Source organism: Protopterus annectens, chromosome 9.part0 (assembly GCF_019279795.1).
Source record: "Protopterus annectens isolate FY-2018-M chromosome 9.part0, PAN1.0, whole genome shotgun sequence".
NCBI classification, from domain to species: Eukaryota; Metazoa; Chordata; order Ceratodontiformes; family Protopteridae; genus Protopterus; species Protopterus annectens.
The window spans coordinates 1,408,179,344-1,408,197,715 of record NC_056743.1 but is presented as its reverse complement, the minus strand read 5'-3'; positions in this window follow the sequence as shown (position 1 = coordinate 1,408,197,715).

Sequence of the window (18,372 nt, the reverse complement as noted above, 5' to 3'; positions counted from 1 at the left end):
TCAAAGGCCTTGGCAAGGTCTAGATAGGCTGTGTGGACCACCTTACCCTTGTCCATGGCTCTGGAGACTGATTCAAAGAAGTCAATCAGGTTCAGGAGACAAGATCGGCCCTTCACAAACCCAAACTGGGTGGGGTCCAGTGTTTGAAGGTTGCCAATGTCTTTGTTTATAAGTTCCATGATAATACGCTCCATGGCCTTGCAGATAAGGCTTGTCAGACTGAAGGGACAGTAGTTTCCGGGATCCAAGGTGGATCCCCCTTTGTGGATTGGGATAACTGTAGCTCTGCGCCAATCAGTGGGCATGAAACCTGAGGTGAGGCTATGATTAAACATGACACTTAGGTGAGGTGCCAGTTCATATTGTAGTTCATGTAGTACACAGCCTGGGATGTCATCTAGTCTCATGGATGCTGTATTCTTGGCTTTAGAGAGTGCGTTTTGTACCTGTGTGGCCGTTATTACTGGAATTTGGCAATCTTCCAGTATTGAGATGGGCCATTTAGGGGGTGAGAGGGGGGTGAAGTTGGCACTGAATCCATCTGCCAGGATATTGGCAATATCCTTCGGATCAGTATATTTAATGCCATTCTGTTTTAGCTCAGAGCAGATCTGAGCATTGCCATTTAGATTCTTGACATAGTTATAGAATGCTTTGTGGTTGTCTTTGGAATCTTTGGCAATTTTATTTTCGTGAACTAGCTTTGGAGGATTTTATGAGGCATCTCAGTTTCTTACTGAGGCTAGTAAGGGAGTTTTTTGCATCCTGGGATTTTCCTCTTTTCTGCAAAAGTGTCTTCCTTTTGTTGTAAAGTTTGTTTATGGCAGGGGACCACCAGATTGGCTTCCTTTTTGGATGAGAGCATTTTGGTTCTATTTGGGATGGCACGATTCATGCATGAGTGGATGTGCTCATACAGTGCCTTAGTGTAGGATTCAGCAGTTGAACTTTCAGTTCCCGTCTGCATGGGTGTCATGAAGTTTGTCACTTCTAACTTGAGTAGCATGAAGTTGGCTTTGGAGAAGTTTTTTATGGTGGTTTCTTTACTGGGGGTGGGGTGGGATGTGGATGTTAAGGGTGATTAGCTTATGGTCAGACCTGACTAACGAGGGGATGACCATAGGTATGGAGCATTGATTTCCCATGTTGGTAATGACCAGGTCTAGGATATTGGAGCCCCTGGTGGGACTATGGATTAGTTGATCCAGGGCATTGGAATTTATGAATTCCAAGAACCGTTGTGCAAAGGTGTTGGGACATGAGTAGTTTTCCCAGTTAATGGCAGGGTAGTTAAAATCACCCAGTATTAGGGTGTTTGGTTCTATCTTAATATTTTCCAGTATGTTTAGAAAGGTGTAGTGAGAATCTTGGGGTATGGTGGGGATCTGTAGCAAGCTACAATTTGGATTGCAGTCTTACCTAGTGTTAGTTGCACTTGGAGAATTTCAGACACATTGTGTTGGCCAACTAGCCTGGTGGTGTGAATATCCTTGGTGAATATTGACACTCCTCCACCTTTAGTGTTTTGGTCCTGGTTTGGTGGCCGAAAAGTGTGGTAAGAGTTGTAGCCTGGTATTGCAGGGGTGCTCTCTGGAACCTTGAACCAGGTCTCAGTTACTGCACAGATATCGATTTTCTCCATTTTTAGGAGTGCCTCGAGAGAGTGCATTTTGAGGTTCAGACTTCTAGCATTGAGTAGCATTACCTTCAGATTTTGCATGCTTGTACCTGTTACGGTGGTGGTTTTGTCCTTTGAAGTTTACCTAAAAAAGTCACTATAGGGGTGGCAAGAGCCTTAGCCAGTAACCTGAATCCCAGGGGCGAGAGGTGCAGACCATCTCTGGCAAAGCATTGTGGTCTGTCAATCATGTCATCCCAGGCAGACAGATACTGGATCCCCTTTGAATGACACCATAAGCTTAGCCAATTGTTGAAGTCAATCATTTTATCCTTATATTGTGGTATCATTCTGGGCGAAGGCAGGATGCTACTCAGGGCTAGGGTCATACCTGCCTGGGCCACATGATCCGAGAGCTCTTCCATGTCTCTTTCATGTAGTCCAGGGAGGTACGTTCAAGTCATTCACTCCAACATGGACAATGACAGAGTCATATTTGTACTTGTTGTGGAGTGACTTGAGTGCATGCGTTATGTGGCGGATCCTGGCACCCGACAGGCAGCTGACTGTAATTTTCTCCTTATTCAACCTGGTGAGAGGGATATCAGTGTGCCGGACTATAGAGTCACCTATGACTAAAGTGTTAGGTACATTGTCTTGCCTTAGGGACTGTTGCTGGGTGGCACACTGGTGTTGTGAACTATGTGACACATTGTTTAGGTACAGGTTGTGTGGGTTGGCTGGCATAATTTTTACCAATATGTATGCAAGTCAGAATAAGGTGTCAGTGCATGTGCTATGATATGTCTCATGGCCAAGGCTGGCATGCCTACGTCTGCCTACAGGGACAACCTCAGGGGTTTCCTCCTCGGAGTCCCCCTGTGGGTGTGGCTGTGATGACCTAGGCACTGGTGGGGGGCTGTGTATCCCTTCCCTTCACTGATACTGCTGTAGCTGTTTCTTCAGGGTCATACTGTGTAGCATGGTACGTACTGTGAACATGTGTGCACATGTGGCTGGAGAGACCTGCAGGGCTACACCAGATATATTGAGGCAGTGGAACCATGACTTCAGCAGCCCAAACACATACTCTATGATGTTCCTAGTTTGTGCATGTGCCATATTATGGCATTCTTCTGTGGGTGTGTGCGCATTTCTGATGGGTGTCATCATCCTTGGTTTTAGTGCGTAGCCAGCATCCTCCAGTAAATGCCCCTGTGGGATGTCACCACTAGCAAACATCTGGTACAGCTGTGATCCATGCCAGACATGGGAGTCGTGATAACTGCCTGGGCTGTCATAGGTTCATAGGTTCATACTAGGCTATCTGCCCTGTGGCAACCATAAGCCTAGCCCGATCCTGTATGGCTTACGCCACCCCTTGATTTGAGTATACTGTGCCCTTTTTAAGGTTTAGTTTACTGTGCCTCTGTCTAATAGTGACACGGGAGTAATCCCTGGGACAAACCTACGATCCCCCATCCACTTATCGAGATTCTTCTTGAAGAGATTCAGTGAGGTGCTCTGCCTCACATGAACTGGAATTCTATTCCAGAGCGAAGGGAGCCTCTGGGTTATGAACCTGTCCCTCCAGCAAGTTCTATTTATTTCTGTGCTGAGGTTCAAGTCCCTCGAGCGTGTGGCTCTAAGGGATTTAGATTTACTGAGGTGGAGCATGTCCATTAATTCTGGATTTGACATAGCTTTGTATGTCAGGCATAGATCGCCTCGAAGTAGGCGGTATGCAACTGAGTAGAGCTGGAGTTTTTTTAACCGAGCAGCATATGGCATCTGTTTGAGACCCTTGATCCTCTTGGTGAGATACTTTTGGGGTCTTTCTAATTGCTGCAGGTGTCGGGTAAGGTGCATCCCAAAAGGGGCATTGTATTCTATGATTGGCCTGATGAATGAATAAAGGGGCACGATTACCTCTCTTGATCTAGATGTGAAACCCTTCGTGATGAGGTGGGCTATGTAGAAGGTCTTTCTAACCACTTTGGCAATGTGGTTTTCAAAGGAGAGATTGCTATCAACTTGGGTCCCCAGGTCCCTAATAACTTTCTCTGTACTTAATGGGTTTCCGCCTATGTGGTAATTTGTGGGCACATTGTTTTTGCCAAAGGGTATGACTATACATTTTTTGGCATTTAGCTTTAAACCATGGTGCTGGCACCACTTATCTGTCTCGTTGATACATTTTTGAAGGATGTTTCTGTCACCTGGAGAGTTGATTATGGCCTAGTTTGCAGTCGCTCAGAACTTGGTGAGCCATAGTCCTCCCACGTTTGCCTGTACCTCAGAAAAGTATATACCGAACAAGAGTGGTACCACGACAGAACCCTGTGGGATGCCACTTGTGACCGGTTTCGAGTCTGACATGGCTCCAGCAACTCTCACTCTGTGGGTTCTGTCTTTGAGCCAGTTTGCGACCCATCTTGTGACATAGGGGTTTATATTTAAGCTGGATAGCTCATCTATGATGCCCGAGTGGGGTATTGTGTCAAATGCCTTTGCAAGGTCCAAATAGGCTGTGTGGACTACCTTCCCTTCATCTATGGCTTTGGTGACTGTTTGAAAGAAGTCAACCAGGTTCAAAAGGCAGGATCTGCCCTTGACAAAGCCGAACTGGGTAGGATCTAGTGTCTGTAGGTCCCCAATGTCTTTGTTTATGAGCTCCATGATGATCCTCTCCATAGCCTTGCAGACTAAGCTAGTCAGGCTTATGGGGCGATAGTTTCCAGGGTCCGTAGAGGCTCCACCTTTGTGGAGTGGGACCACTGTTGCTGTACTCCATTCTGTGGGCACATATCCTGTAGTGAGGCTGAGATTGTATAGGTGTTTTATTTGAGGGAAAAAGATTCATGATAATGCCCTGGGCATTGCACATGAGCTGGCAGTTGATGTAGATTCTACTTTCCTCACCGGTTGGTACCATGATGTGTACATGAGTGCAATCTGTGGCATCCAGTACCTCAAGGTAGTGTGCTACATGGTTAAAGTGTTGCATACTGCTGGCCTTTGCCTTAACAGTGAGGGGGAAATAAATGTGTTCACTGGCATGTAGTAATATGGCATCCAGGAAATGGTCGAGTACCCTGGATGCTGATGCCTGTGAGACCCCCATCATATCCCCAGTTGGTCTTTGGAATGTACCCATAGCTGGTATCCTAAGAGCTACACATACCTTTGTTTCTGCTGGGATGGGTTCCCCCCTGTTGGCTCTGGGTCCGCGTTGAGGTCGGCAGAGCTCAGTGAGTTCTTGTAGTATGTCCCTGTCCACTCTGTAGCGCTCTACAATCTCCAGGTTGTGTAGCCCCTGGAAGGTTACCCTGGGCCTGAACACTCTTCTTCTTCTCAGTCTAGGCCTATGGTCAGCAGCAGCAGCAGTACAGACCTCAGCATCTAGAACATACATAAGTAGCAAACCTGCAGCAATCCCTAGCCATTTCTTCAGTTAAAAGTCCCAAGTCTGTACTCCAGTGATGCAGAGTATGGGGGTGAAATCAGATTGTAGGGTTTATGCAAAGTTTATAGTGCTCTGCTGTAGGTGTAGCCTTTGTAATTGGCTACCTATGATACATTCCACCTGCCAAATACATCATTAAGGACCATTAATGGCCCAAGTTTAAGTGGAACAGGGGTAATCAGTGATTAAAATATCATTCCCTTTCTCAGCCAATTTTTTTTTTTTGCTGAGAACTGTGGAGCACCATGCAAACACATGCTGCAAAGGTAAACAGTGCTCAGCACTCAGTGTAAATGCCCCCCATGAAAGCTCACGCGCAGCACGATGGTGTGCTGCGCAAGCATGTTCAAATACAATGAAACACGCTCCCCAAAGCTGAACAAAGCTTAGCTGATACTGTACACTCCCCCTGCTAAGCAGAGCGCCGCGCCACACAAACAGGTACTGCTGAGCTCCAATGAGCTTACAAGTCCTCAGACACCTAACCCCCTTTGATGTCAGCTACCTCTTCCATGGACAGCGACACAGTTCTGTGCCTACACGGATGGGATCTGTGGACATGGATACCCATTTGTGCCATTCAGTAAAACCAGTTCATTTGTATAGGGATCCATGCACACAACCTGGAAGCAACACAGTTCCAGTCACTGTCTCCTTAGCAACAGAGCCATTCCACCACTGTACATACTGCACGCAGGGTCCTAGAATACATTACTGTCACATTCTAATAACTTTTCTTTTTACGCTATTTTTTTTTTCATAACAGCATGTTAGCCCACTGTGGCAGATTATTTAAAAAAAAAAAAAGTATTTTACATGAATTTCCATATGGTTTTGGACACGTGTCAGATAGTTTTGCACATTTCTGTGTCTGTATGCTATTTCTGCCCATCTGCCTGCCCTTTTATGGCCCCTGTTGTAATTTATACATCCCATACAAGGAATAGTTCCGTGTACACTAAGGACACCAACATGGGGTCTCTGCAGGACTCCCTATCCACTCCCTGGATTGCTCTACCTCCCTCATTTACATAAATTCACCTGTTTTATCAGGTAATTTTTGCATGCTATGGATACTCCCATGTTGGCACACTCATGTGCGCCACTCATCTCTGTTTACTGGATCGCACACCTATTTACTTTTGTGTAAGCAGTGTGCCACTATGCCTAGATGGAAAATAAGTTATTGTATGCTTTATTAAATTCCCCCCAAAAATGTTTTCATTTTTAAGGATGGAAAAGGACATGGCAGATTATAATGGTTCCTACGAGGACCACATGGATAACATGTATGACTTAATGTAAACATAAGTCATTACAAATTGACAACTGGTATTTAAAAGAATGCATAAGTGCTACAATGGTTCCAAAAGGTTTAAGGGTATGTAAACACCCTAATAATGCTGTTGAGGGGTCGTCTTTTCAAACAAAATTGTTGATTTTTGACCAATGTGGATTTGCAATCAGGGAAGCTATTACTAAGAATAATCAAGTAGAAATAGAAAATATTTACAAACACATACAGTTAATAAGTAAATAACTAATGACTTATTGTTTACTACAGAAGACATGAGTAAATATTATGATATTAGAAACAAGATAGCTGAAAAAAATGAAGTATTTAGTTAAAAGGAAAAGTAGGAAATGTGAAAAGGATTCAGATGAATACAGAGAGCATAGAAGCTACCCTAGGCCAAGGTATGATAATGGAAATAGGAATGTGGAGTTTTATTCAAAAGATTTTAAAGAGATGCAAGATGAGGATTTTAAAGATAGACTTTACAATTCAAACATTATCTTTAGATAGATATATCTATTGTAAACCTCTTTTCAGTCATACCCCACAGTTTAGGTCTGAAATGGTTTGAAGAAGTAATGGTGGAGTGGAGTAAATTGGACTTTAAGGATTTTAGAGTGCTTTTGGAACTTATGGAAATAGTGCTCAGCAATAATTTTATATTCTTTGAGGGGGACATTTATAAACAAAAGGGGGTAGGTATGGGGGCTAGCTGTGCTCCCCAGCTTTGCTAATATTATTCTACAACTATTAGGGTTGCCACCTTTTGAAATGCCCAAAGTGGGACATTTTTGGTACAAAAGTTGGATTTTGCAGGCCAAAACATACACATGGCAGGTACAAAGGACAGAACTTCACTTTTTTGCCTTAAATAAAAGCTTATTCTTGTAGCATTTTAGTTGCTTATTCTATTTCCTATAACATGTAGGTTACAGATACAGAATAACTTTTATGTAACTCTTACATAAAGTATAGGAAATAATTTTGTCCTAAAATATCAGGACATTTGCCATTTTTACAATTTTTTTGCAGGACACAACTGCCCAAAGAGGGACTGTCCCTCGCAAAGTAGGACAGGTGGTAACCCTAACAAGTATAGGAGAGAAAGTTTATATTTAATTCCCCCTATGCACAATACTGGAATTTGTACAACAGGTTTTTGGATGATATTTGTATTCTTTTTGGATAGGCACTGAACAGAAACTTACATTTTTGGAATATACAGAGTACAAGACAGAGTTTCTTAGATTTATTTATAAAACTGAGAAGTCAAAGGTTAACTTAGATGTGACCATATATTTGTAAGAGGAATAACAAAAATTTAAATCTACTATATACAGAAAAGGAATGTTTTCTAAGTCTTACTTGTTTTACACAAGTGCTAACCCATACAAGCAAAAAAGGAGCATCCTAAAAGGCCAATTTATTAGAGTTTCTAGAATGATCCCAGAAGATGAGGACTTTTATAGGGAGTGTGACAAAATGAAGGAAAGTTTTTTGAAAAAAAATATCCAGAAAATTGATAGACAAGGTTATAAAAGAAGTGAGAGAGGCTAGGAAAGATAACTATGGTAAAATGTTAGGAAATATTAATGGAAGATTAGGGTAGTAATATAGGATGAATCGTTAGATCATGTACGACAACAAGTAAAGATATAAAATAAAAAGGAGTGTTTTGTATGAATTATAACAAAGATGCAAGTACCATTAAGAGCACTGTTAAATGCTGGGAATTATTTAGAAGTTTTATGGACATAGAAAAAGTGTTCAATGAACCAGTAAAATTATATTTAGAAAAGACTCCAATATTAAGAACATTTTGGAAAATAAGAAAGGAATTGATTTTGGAAATAGGGTAGAAAAGTCAGTACCTATAAATGTGGTAGATGCACACCGTGTACTTTTATTAGTAACACTAATAATATTTATATACCTAGTAGAGATAGATTGTTACAAGCCAAAATGTATTATAATTGTGATACTAAAGGGGTCATACACCTGGCTTTGTGTGTGGGTTGTAAAGCATTCTATGTGGGGAAAACCAAAACAGCCCTAAAGTGGAGGATATGCGAACATTATGACATTAAAACTAAAAAAAATTAACAATGCTTTATACAAACACACTATTACTTGTAATGATGCTAGGTTTTTGTTCTACGCGCTTGAAATGGAGTCTCAGGATATTAGAAGAGGGCTTTGGGAAGAAAAAAATAGAATATAAGGAAATTTAGTGCCAACGGGTGTTGCAAGTTAATGAAATCCTTGGTTTAAACAACAACATTTCTTTAGTCCCTGTGCTTAATCTAAGTGCAGCAAGGTTATAATAGGTTGTATGGGGATTTTTTACTTAAATTTTTTTTATAAAAAATAATAAGTAGGTTCCAATAATTCTACAAAATTCTACAATTTCATTTCTCCACTATTTCATTTTTCCATTATTCACATTAGTTACAAGCATGGTTTATAGTTTTAGACTTTGGCCTCTAGATGGTAGCAAGTGACCTAGTAATCATATTTGGTAAAATAAAGATAATCTAAAGTATTCTTTTAATAATCTAGCATATGATTTATTTGCATTTAGAGAATCCAATTATTATTACAATGTTTTACAAAGTATCTTATTTAGTTCTTTATTTAGGAACTTGTGTAGACTCGGAATCTTGTTTTCAGCATTTATAGATTTATAGCAGTTATAATCTGGAAGCATTCTTTTTGGATACAATTTGTTTTATTAGGAACATTTAGAATTGTTTATAATTGTTTAATTATTCTATTAGTTTAGAAATTAGGGAGTTTTAATTGATATACGTACATAAATGTCTTTTTGATGGCTGTACTTGGAAGAATTCCTTCTGGACAGGACAAAAAATGTGGTGATTACATTAAGTGTTTTATGTAAAAAGTTTTTTTTATTTTTGTGAAGAATACAAGTTGCTGTAAGAACTTTTAGATCTGTTCATGGTCTACGTAGCTTATTTAGCATCCTGGAGTATCTGTTTTGAAGGATTTGGTAAGGTCTATTAGAACATAAACTCCTAGCTATAAAATATCTTTCCTGAACAGAAAGTGTTACAATACAAATATATATTTTTTTCAAAATGGAAGGTTATTTCCTCAAAGGGAACTTATCTGCCCCGCAAAGCAACAGTAGAAGCTGACTGATAATCCTGGGAAGCTTCAGACACCAGTACTCTTCAGAGGCAAGAAAACACTGGAGGGCTTTGTGCCCAAACCTTTTCAGTCAGCTCAGCTTGAGCTGACTGATGGTTTGGGCTTGTGGAATGTTCCCCGAGGCCTTGGAAGCTGGTCAGTTGTTATATCTTAGGCAGGATATAACTTAAATTGCTAAGGCTACTGCAGCAGAAATCATTATGATGAACATCAGGGGGGGGTCTGGTGGATGTGGAATAACTGCCTGGAAAGAAGGGATTTCTTCCCACTGCCATCTTAACCCTGCTGTATCAGTCTTGGAACCTATTTGCCTGAAGCAATCTGTTGCCAAAGACAGAAATGGAGATAAGGATGGAGACAGATAAGGAACTAACAGGGTAGGAGAGGAGGAGGACAAGGCCCCTTACACAGTAATTCTGACTTATATGACTGCCCTTTGTTGAGTTGGGGGTGGATCCTGCTTTCTTTGTAGAACCCCCTGCCATTGTTTAGATGTCTGCTTACCAGTATTTTGTTACTGTTTGTTTTGTTTCTTGCCAAAATTGGATGAGGGAAGAGAAAATCCCTTGGAAAATTTAGGGGATGGCTAAACAATCTTGAGAGATTCCCTGTATCAGCTTACCCCTCTCATCACATTTTTGATAACCTCTGCAGCAGATGGTCCAAAAACTAAATTTCTATACAAGGGTGAATTTAAAATCTCATTTTTTACATCTTCTGCAAGGTTCTGAGAAAACAGCTAGGCAAACCTTCCCAGCTCAGTACCAGTGGCAACAGCCGGATGTAATATCTGTGGAGTCATAAACACACTTGAAAAAATAAGAGTAGTGACCTGAGAAATAGAAGAAACTAAACCACACAAAGTAGATTTTCCATCACAAGAAGAAAGTGCAAATAAAACATTCCTCATACTTCCACAAGCAGTCAGAATAAACTTCAACATATGAGTCTGACAGCTCACAAGTCTAAAAATCAAGGTTGCAGAATAATCAGTTGTTTTACCATCCTTGTCAGATGGAGAAGGATTAGAATTAATAAAATGTTCGGCAGCAACTGGATTAAACAAAACTACACTTGCTGGATTAGGTCTGGGATGAGCGTATAGAAATTTGAAAGACTGAGGAACTTTGTACATTCTATCTGCTTTCTTAGGTGCAGCATGCTGACTATTACGGAAACCACATGTTGCGACAGACACATCTTCCAATGCTAGCAGCACTGAAGGATGGGAGGTGATTCTGAGAATTCCAGTTGTTACATTTCATACCTCAGTGTTCTTCCACTGAAAACACTAGCACATTCTGGAAGCTTTCATGCAATCTTTGACAGGGACAGGAATATTCAGATAAAATACTTTCCTCTGAGTCAGAATCAGAATTATAAAGAGAAAATACTTTATCTGTCCTATTACATTCCTCACCAGATTCAGTTTCTTGAATTTCTTCAGGAAAAGAGGACTCCTCTTCACAGGGACCACCTGATAAAAACAGTCAATAGCTTGTACAAGTCCCTGAGACAGACTTAAAAATTACTCCTGTTCAGTGAAACCGCAGCAAGAGAAGATATATACTTAGTTTTCTGTTTCTTTTTAACAGGAAAGTTAAGACAAACATGTTTATTACCCTAGGGATGGGCACAACATTCTGGCTAAGCAAGGGAACCTTTCATCCAGCACTGACATTAGTAGTTCTCCCTTGTCCACTAAGGAAACCCCAACAGACACAGAGGATGTGGCCATCCCCTGGTCCATAGCTGTATGGGCAACATCAGAGGGATCCAGGAAAAAAAGATGAGTAGTCTGAGGAACCAGCTTTGACCACAGCAGAGTTACACACTTGCAAATAAGGCACATTTTTTATAATGAGATATGCACATCAAAAAAAGGAGGGTAGTAAGGGAAGGATTTCTAGATGCAACAAGTGAGATGGGAAACTGCAGATGCGATGAGGTTGGGAGGGGAAAGAAACTGAAAGTTGTGTAAGAAAAGTTTTAGAGGACTGAACTGTGTTTAACAAGTGGAGGAAGAAGGAGGCAGAAATGGGTGGATGGATGGTGTATGAAGAAAAGCTTTGTGTGGGATGGCAAGTACATTTGTTTGAGCTGCATATGTTGGCTGGAATAGCCTAGGCATAACAGGAGAAAGGCCTCAGCTTGGCTGGATCTGGGAAATTTTGTGTACATGTGTGCGTTAAGAAGTTTATTTTTATCTTTAACATTCAGAGATGTGCAGCTGCTGCAGTAGGTTCAATACCTTAATGTAGAGAATAAGGAGGGCTAGAGGGTTTCAAAGGCTTGGCAGCAGTTAAGAGTGTAGGGAGTGTTGAACTGTATTGTGGAACACTAAGTGATGGCACTGGTTCTAAAAAAAAATTGAATTTGCATTGGGTGATCAAGAAGTGCATCAGCTATTTGGAAAAAAATGACAGGCTGTAATGATTTTGTGTCTTCAATGTACATAAAAAAGCAACAAAAGAACAACAGATATCACCACGTGAGTTGTTTAATAAAGTTTCATACTAATCTAATACCATTTACAAATGTACAATAAAAATATAAATAAGAAAACAATGCAGGATTGGGAGGAGAGGTCATATTAACAGTGTATGTATCTAGAACAGACACACATAAGACTAAGCAGCAGCAAGTTGCAGAAAGGTAGAAAGATTACCCTGGTTCATGGAAGCAGTTGCACTTACAGCCATTTGTGATGCCTTCCTTTTTTTTCTTGAAATCATTGGAAACATTAGAATATCTTACCCCTTCATACTTTCATAGGTTCATAGTAGGCTATTGATCAGATATATCGCTAAAATCCTAGCCTCAAGATTCCATTTCATCAGAGCCATACAACATGATTAACTGCTACCTAATTTTGCCCCCTTTCAGTAAGGATTTGAGGAGCCAGACTAGGGATGGAAGTATGGTTTCCCACTCAAATGTCTACGCTGTGCTTGAAGAAAGACAGCTAGCTACTCAACTTTACATCAAGGGGAAGTCTATTCCATAAAAGAGTGATTCTTAAAGAAAAACATATGTTATGACTACAGGTTCTGTTAGTGCTGTGGTGGACATTTAGCTCCATTAAGTAGGTGTTTTGGGATTTTTTTTTCTTTTGCAGATGTGTAGAAAGTCACACAGGGCTGGATCCTTCAAGGCTTTCAGACAAGGAAAAGGTCATACTACAAACGTCTGTAAGACACAAAGAAGAGACAGAACCTGATTTAAGGTGGTCTTTGTAAGCAGCCAGCCTTAGGTCAGCTAGTGCTATAGATGAAAAGATTCCACAGTGCCCCCGTGCATTTTTTAACAGGTTTTACATCCAATTATGGCCTAAGGGCAGAAATTCAGTCTTGTTCTTCAACTTTGTTTTTTCCTGAATCTATTCAACATACCTCTACTGATCAAAAATACACTGCAATAACTGTGTTGGAAATAAATACATTCAGCTGGAGGTCTGGAGGCCACAAGACTCCCAGAAACCATTGGGGTTCTAGATGCTTTGAGGTGCAGTTTACAATTCTTTTTAAACAATGTTTTTTTTTATTCAGTGATGGCTTGAACAAAAATCATGATTAAAGGAAGAAATTCAGTCTTGCTCTTCAACTCTGGTTTTCTCTGAAGCCTTTCATTACATCCTAACTCACTAAGGCTATACTGTAATAATCAAATGAATATGAGGTCTAGGGGCCACTAAACACCTACAAGCTATGGGATCACAGATGCCCTGAGGTGCATTTTACAGCTTTTTTCCAACTCTTTGATTCACCAATGGCCTGAAAAAAAAAATCATATGCAAGGAAAGAAATTAAAGTGTATTTTTTATTTCAAAGAATAGTTAGTTGTTTTCAAGGCTTAATGCCCAAAGTTAACCAAATAACTGTGCAGAATAAATATAGAAGACAAATGCTTATGGTGATGCATAAATTATATCGAGAAATAGTACCTGTCTCCCTATGCCACCTTAAAAAGGATGGTCACTTTCTTCGTATTCCTATCTGGTATGAATTTGGGATGCAAATTAAGGGACAAGGAGCCACAATCTTATATTTCAAGTTGCTGCCATCATATATACAGCATGCCTCTTCAACAAAACTGCAAAAGACAGATATCTGTGTTGTACTATTCTGACATCAGGCTTGGAATAAACTGAAAAAAAAAAACATAAAAAAACAGAACATATTTGCTGTCAGATGAATGCAAGCAGAATGCTTATTTAACCTCCCACAAAAGATAGCCACCTGTATATGCATCCTTTGATTGTGAGGAAAATGAAGTATATATATATATATATATATATATATATATATATATATATATATATATATATATATATATATATATATATATATATATCACTACAGTAGTGTTTCCAATTCATTACTTTTGTCAGTCCGATGCTCCTTTACAAGCTTAGTGACCTTTTACAAAGCCTGGAGGAAGCTAAAGTAGAATTATCTACTCCTACATGATAATTTGGAAATGGCTGCTAATTGTATTCTGTTAGTTGATGAGCTAGCACCCTCATTGAAAACTGTACCTAAAAAAATCAAGAACGTTTGAGATTGGTGCTGAAAAGGGATCCAATTCTTTTTTGTGTGCACAAAAAAACAAATGTTTTCCAAGTTTTATGGGAAGATAACAGTATATGATGGATGGGGGAGGAAGCCTGGGCTGTCTAGCAGTCAACGGAACTGGAGAAACTATGTAGGCAACTTGAGGCCTGGAACATCCTTATGAGTTATGCCTGTTGGGTGAGACAGAAGATCTGGAACTGGATCCAGAACCCATGGCAGATGAAGAAGATGAAGCCAAACGAAGGGAAACCAGCAATGAGGATGACTGTGCTTTTCAACCAATATGCTTTCTGGAGAAATTTGGGAATGAGAGAAATGGGGGGGTTAAGTGTAAAGGAGACCGGAGGACCAAGCGTGAAGTACTGTATCTTTCAGGGACTCTCCCACTGGGGGGGGGACTAGGGCAAAGAACCTGCTGCACTTGTTGAAGGGAGAAGCAAAGAGATTGCAGCATGGTTGGCCCCATCAATGGAAAATCATCTCTGCAATCTTGATACTGACAAACTCCTCATGAGGCATCATTATGGACCTGCTTAACTTGCCTGCAATCATGTTGGACTTCCCTGTGATGTGCACTGCTATTAGGAGGTGACTGGAGGAGACTGCCCATTGCCATATTCTCACAGCTTCTCGGCAAAGAGGATAAGATCTGGTTACCCATTGCCTGTTGATGTACCAGACCACTGACATGCTGTCCATCTGAATCAGGATAGTTCCAGGAGGGAGTGTGTCTTGAAAGGCCTGAAATGCTAGGAGGACAGCTCTCATTTCCAGGACACTGATATGCATATTGGCCTCTTTGGGTGATCATGTACCTTGGATTGTCTTTCCCAAGTAATACCTAACCCACCCAAACTGACAGGTGTCCATGGTCACTGTGGCCTTGGGCTGAGGAAGAACAAAGGGATGGCCTTTGTTCATAGGTGTGTACTACGCTAATGGCCCTGGGGCCTTTACAAGCCTAGTCCATAGAATTATCCTGGCATTGTGCCACCCGACCTTAGTTGCCAGTGCCTCTGTCAAGTAGAGCCACTGGAGTGATCCCCGGGATGAATTTTCTATTTCCCATCCACTCATCAAGATTTCTCTTGAAGAGGGCCAGTGAGGTGCTCCGCTTGACATGTATGGGAAGTCTCTGGAGCGTGTAGTGTGAAGGGATTGGAATTTCTTTGGGCATTTGATTGGAGTGAAACCACCAGAAAAGGTCATTTTTGCAGGCTTGTGTTATCTTGACCTGGCCTGGATAATGGATGTTGGAGTAGACCACTGACTTGCAAGTGTCCATTCGAGGATTCTCAAATGGAATCTATCCAGCAGTACAAGGGTGTTTGCTGCTGACAAAGATCCCAATGCTTGGAATATCGGACAGGCTGAAAGAGTACAATTCTGAATAATCTTTTTGACCTGGAACTGAATTGTTTGAGTCTGTGACAGAGAGAGAGAGAGAAGCTTTTGAGTAACTTGAAAAGAGCACCAATGAATTCCAGATTTTGAGTTAGACTTGAGTTGAGATTTGTTGTAACTGATTGATATCCCCAGATCATAGCTCTCAACCTCTTAGCACAACAAATCTAGACAAAGCCAAAAGCAATGTGGGGACCAATCCCCCAAAATAGGGTCAAATTTTAAATATTGCTTTTATAAACTTAGAAAGTTGGTAGAATAAAAGGTATTATAAGATATTGTGCTATCATGCATTTTCTGAAGGCAATGATGTCTGAAACTCAAATACCTGTCATTATTTGGTGAATGAATTCAATCCTCACTGATTTGTCACAAAAATCCAGAAAATCACAAATTTTATGAAGAATAGACCAAAAATGTGAGGCAAAAATCTGGGCATTCTCGAAAATCTGGATAGTTAAGAGGTATGCCCCAGATGACAGCCCAGCTGGAGTAAGTAGTCACGTCCTTGAATTAGTTAATGCCTGGTTGGAGTGGTAAAGAACCAGGTGTCCAGGCACAGAAACATGCAGAATCCCTGCTGTCTCAAGTGAGCAGCAACTACTGCCATACACTTGATAAACACCCTGGGGGCTGTAGTAAGACCAAAAAGCAGTGCTCTGAATTGGTAATGATTGGTCAGAAGTGTAGGTATCTTCTTGACTGTCTGTTCATTTTGATGTGATAATACACATCTCGGGGATCTATCGAGCACATCCAGTCATCCTTGTGCAGAAACAGCAGAATGTACCGAACTGTGACCATCTGAAACTTTGTATGCTGAACCGACTGATTTAGTTTGCTGAGATCCAAGATTTGTCTCCAATTCCCTGTCTTTTTTTGGTACTAAAACGAATCTCTGGTATGGGGGGGACCTTTTGGATGACTCTTTCTGGCAGCTTGTTTATTTCCCTCTGACTGGGTGGAACATTGGGGATATTTTTGAAACTAATTGGGGTGGATGGGAAAATTGTATGCTACAACCCAAGAATATTCTGTAATTTATAACCAGGCTCTCTGGCACAGGGACAGATGACCGACGACTTCCTCCAGAGATAGACAGTCAGGCTCCTTTCAGGAACACTGATGGGATCTGTCAGAGAAGGTATCCCTAGATGCCTGATTACGCAGACCACCTCTGGTGTTGGGGACAGCATGCTGGATTTGAATTCCCCCCTCTGCTTCTGGGGAAATGTCTCCATGTGGATCTTGAAAGGAGCCCTGGGATATTTTGAACCACATTTTTCTTCTGCCTCATTGGTTCCAAGAAAAAGGTCTATTGAGGAGTCAGAAAATGTATGCCCACAGCAAACAGGGTTTTCCCCTTCCTGCTCGTACCTAGAGAGTATGTCTTCCACTTTGGGGCCAAACAGTTACGTTCCATCAAAAGGTGCATTGATGAAAGAAGATTTGAAGGGTTCCGCAAAATCACATAAGCACATCCAGGCATGTCTCCTAATTGAATTGTCTGTACCCGCCACTCATGATGTACTTTCAACAGTGAGGGAGAGGAGTCTCAAGGATGAATTTGAAATAGACTGTAGGGAAGCCAAATGCAAGGAAATAGCACTCTACATTGGAAGGTATGGTCCACAGAAAGATGTGGAAAGCTCTTTGATCAAATCTCTCTAAAGTCTTGCAAAATGTGCCAAATAATTCAGCAACCTAAGAGTGAAGGTCACTGAAGCATAGACATACTTCTCAAATCTGTCCAGGGCTCTAGACTCCATGTTAGGGGGTGGAGAGAGGAACTTTGCACTGCCAGTTCCTTTCTAGTGGCCATTGCTATGACCACGGCATCAATGGGTACTCCTTTACTCCAGTGTGGTCTATCTTTAGGTGGTGCCAGTATCCTGTCTGGTCTCTTAAGAATTGGCTCAGATGTGTCTGATTCCTTTCATGCCCATCGAGAGACTAAATCTATGAGTTCATCGGTGGCCGGAGTCACCCAGAAGGTAGTTGGTCTGGACCCAAAGATTTCCAGAAACATTGATTCTTCTTAAGAAAGGCTACTAGGGACCAACTACCCCTTTGTTTTAGGTGTTCTAAGATGTCTCCAAATGAGACATCATCTGGTGGTGATCTGGGGGAAGCTTCAACCCTTCAAAATCACTGTTCTCAGTGACGGACTCTTGTAAAGAGTCTATGTACCTCCTTTGCACTTTCTCTTCTGGGGACCTCCTCAGTGGGGTGCTCTGGGAAGGAACTGGAAGGGATAACAATACCCTGCTGGGTTGCCTGAAGACTGGCTGTCCCAGTTGAATGGATGACTAAGGCTCAGAATGCTAAACTGAATGGGATTGGAAAGTCAGAACTGAGGAGGACAGACTTGTCTGAACTTTAGTTATAGAGAAAGCTCTCTCCTCTACCTCAAAAGTGGAGTGCCTGGGAGAAGCAGAAACTGATGGATCTAACAAGGCCGGCTTGTGGATTGTCAGCTCCAGCTGTCTCACAGACAAACTACCCAAAGAGGGAGTCAGGGAAGAGCTACCTAATGCTGATGCTCCAAGGGAAAGAGATGACTACAACAACTTCGGAGTCAAACTCAACACCCTGCAGCCATTGCCAAGAGTTTGGCTCCAAATGTCATCCAGCTTCAAAGTACTCAGGGCTGGACAAATCAGAGATGCCAACAGAGTCAGGATGTCAATATCTTTGGATCCAAGGAAGATGACTCCAAAGCTTTTGGATCCAATGACTCTGAAACCTAAGCATGCATCGGAGAAGGAGCTATGATCAGAGGGGTGGCTGTAAGGATGGTCTCCAGACCAGATGAGGTTGGAGCCAAAAGGACTCCCATTTG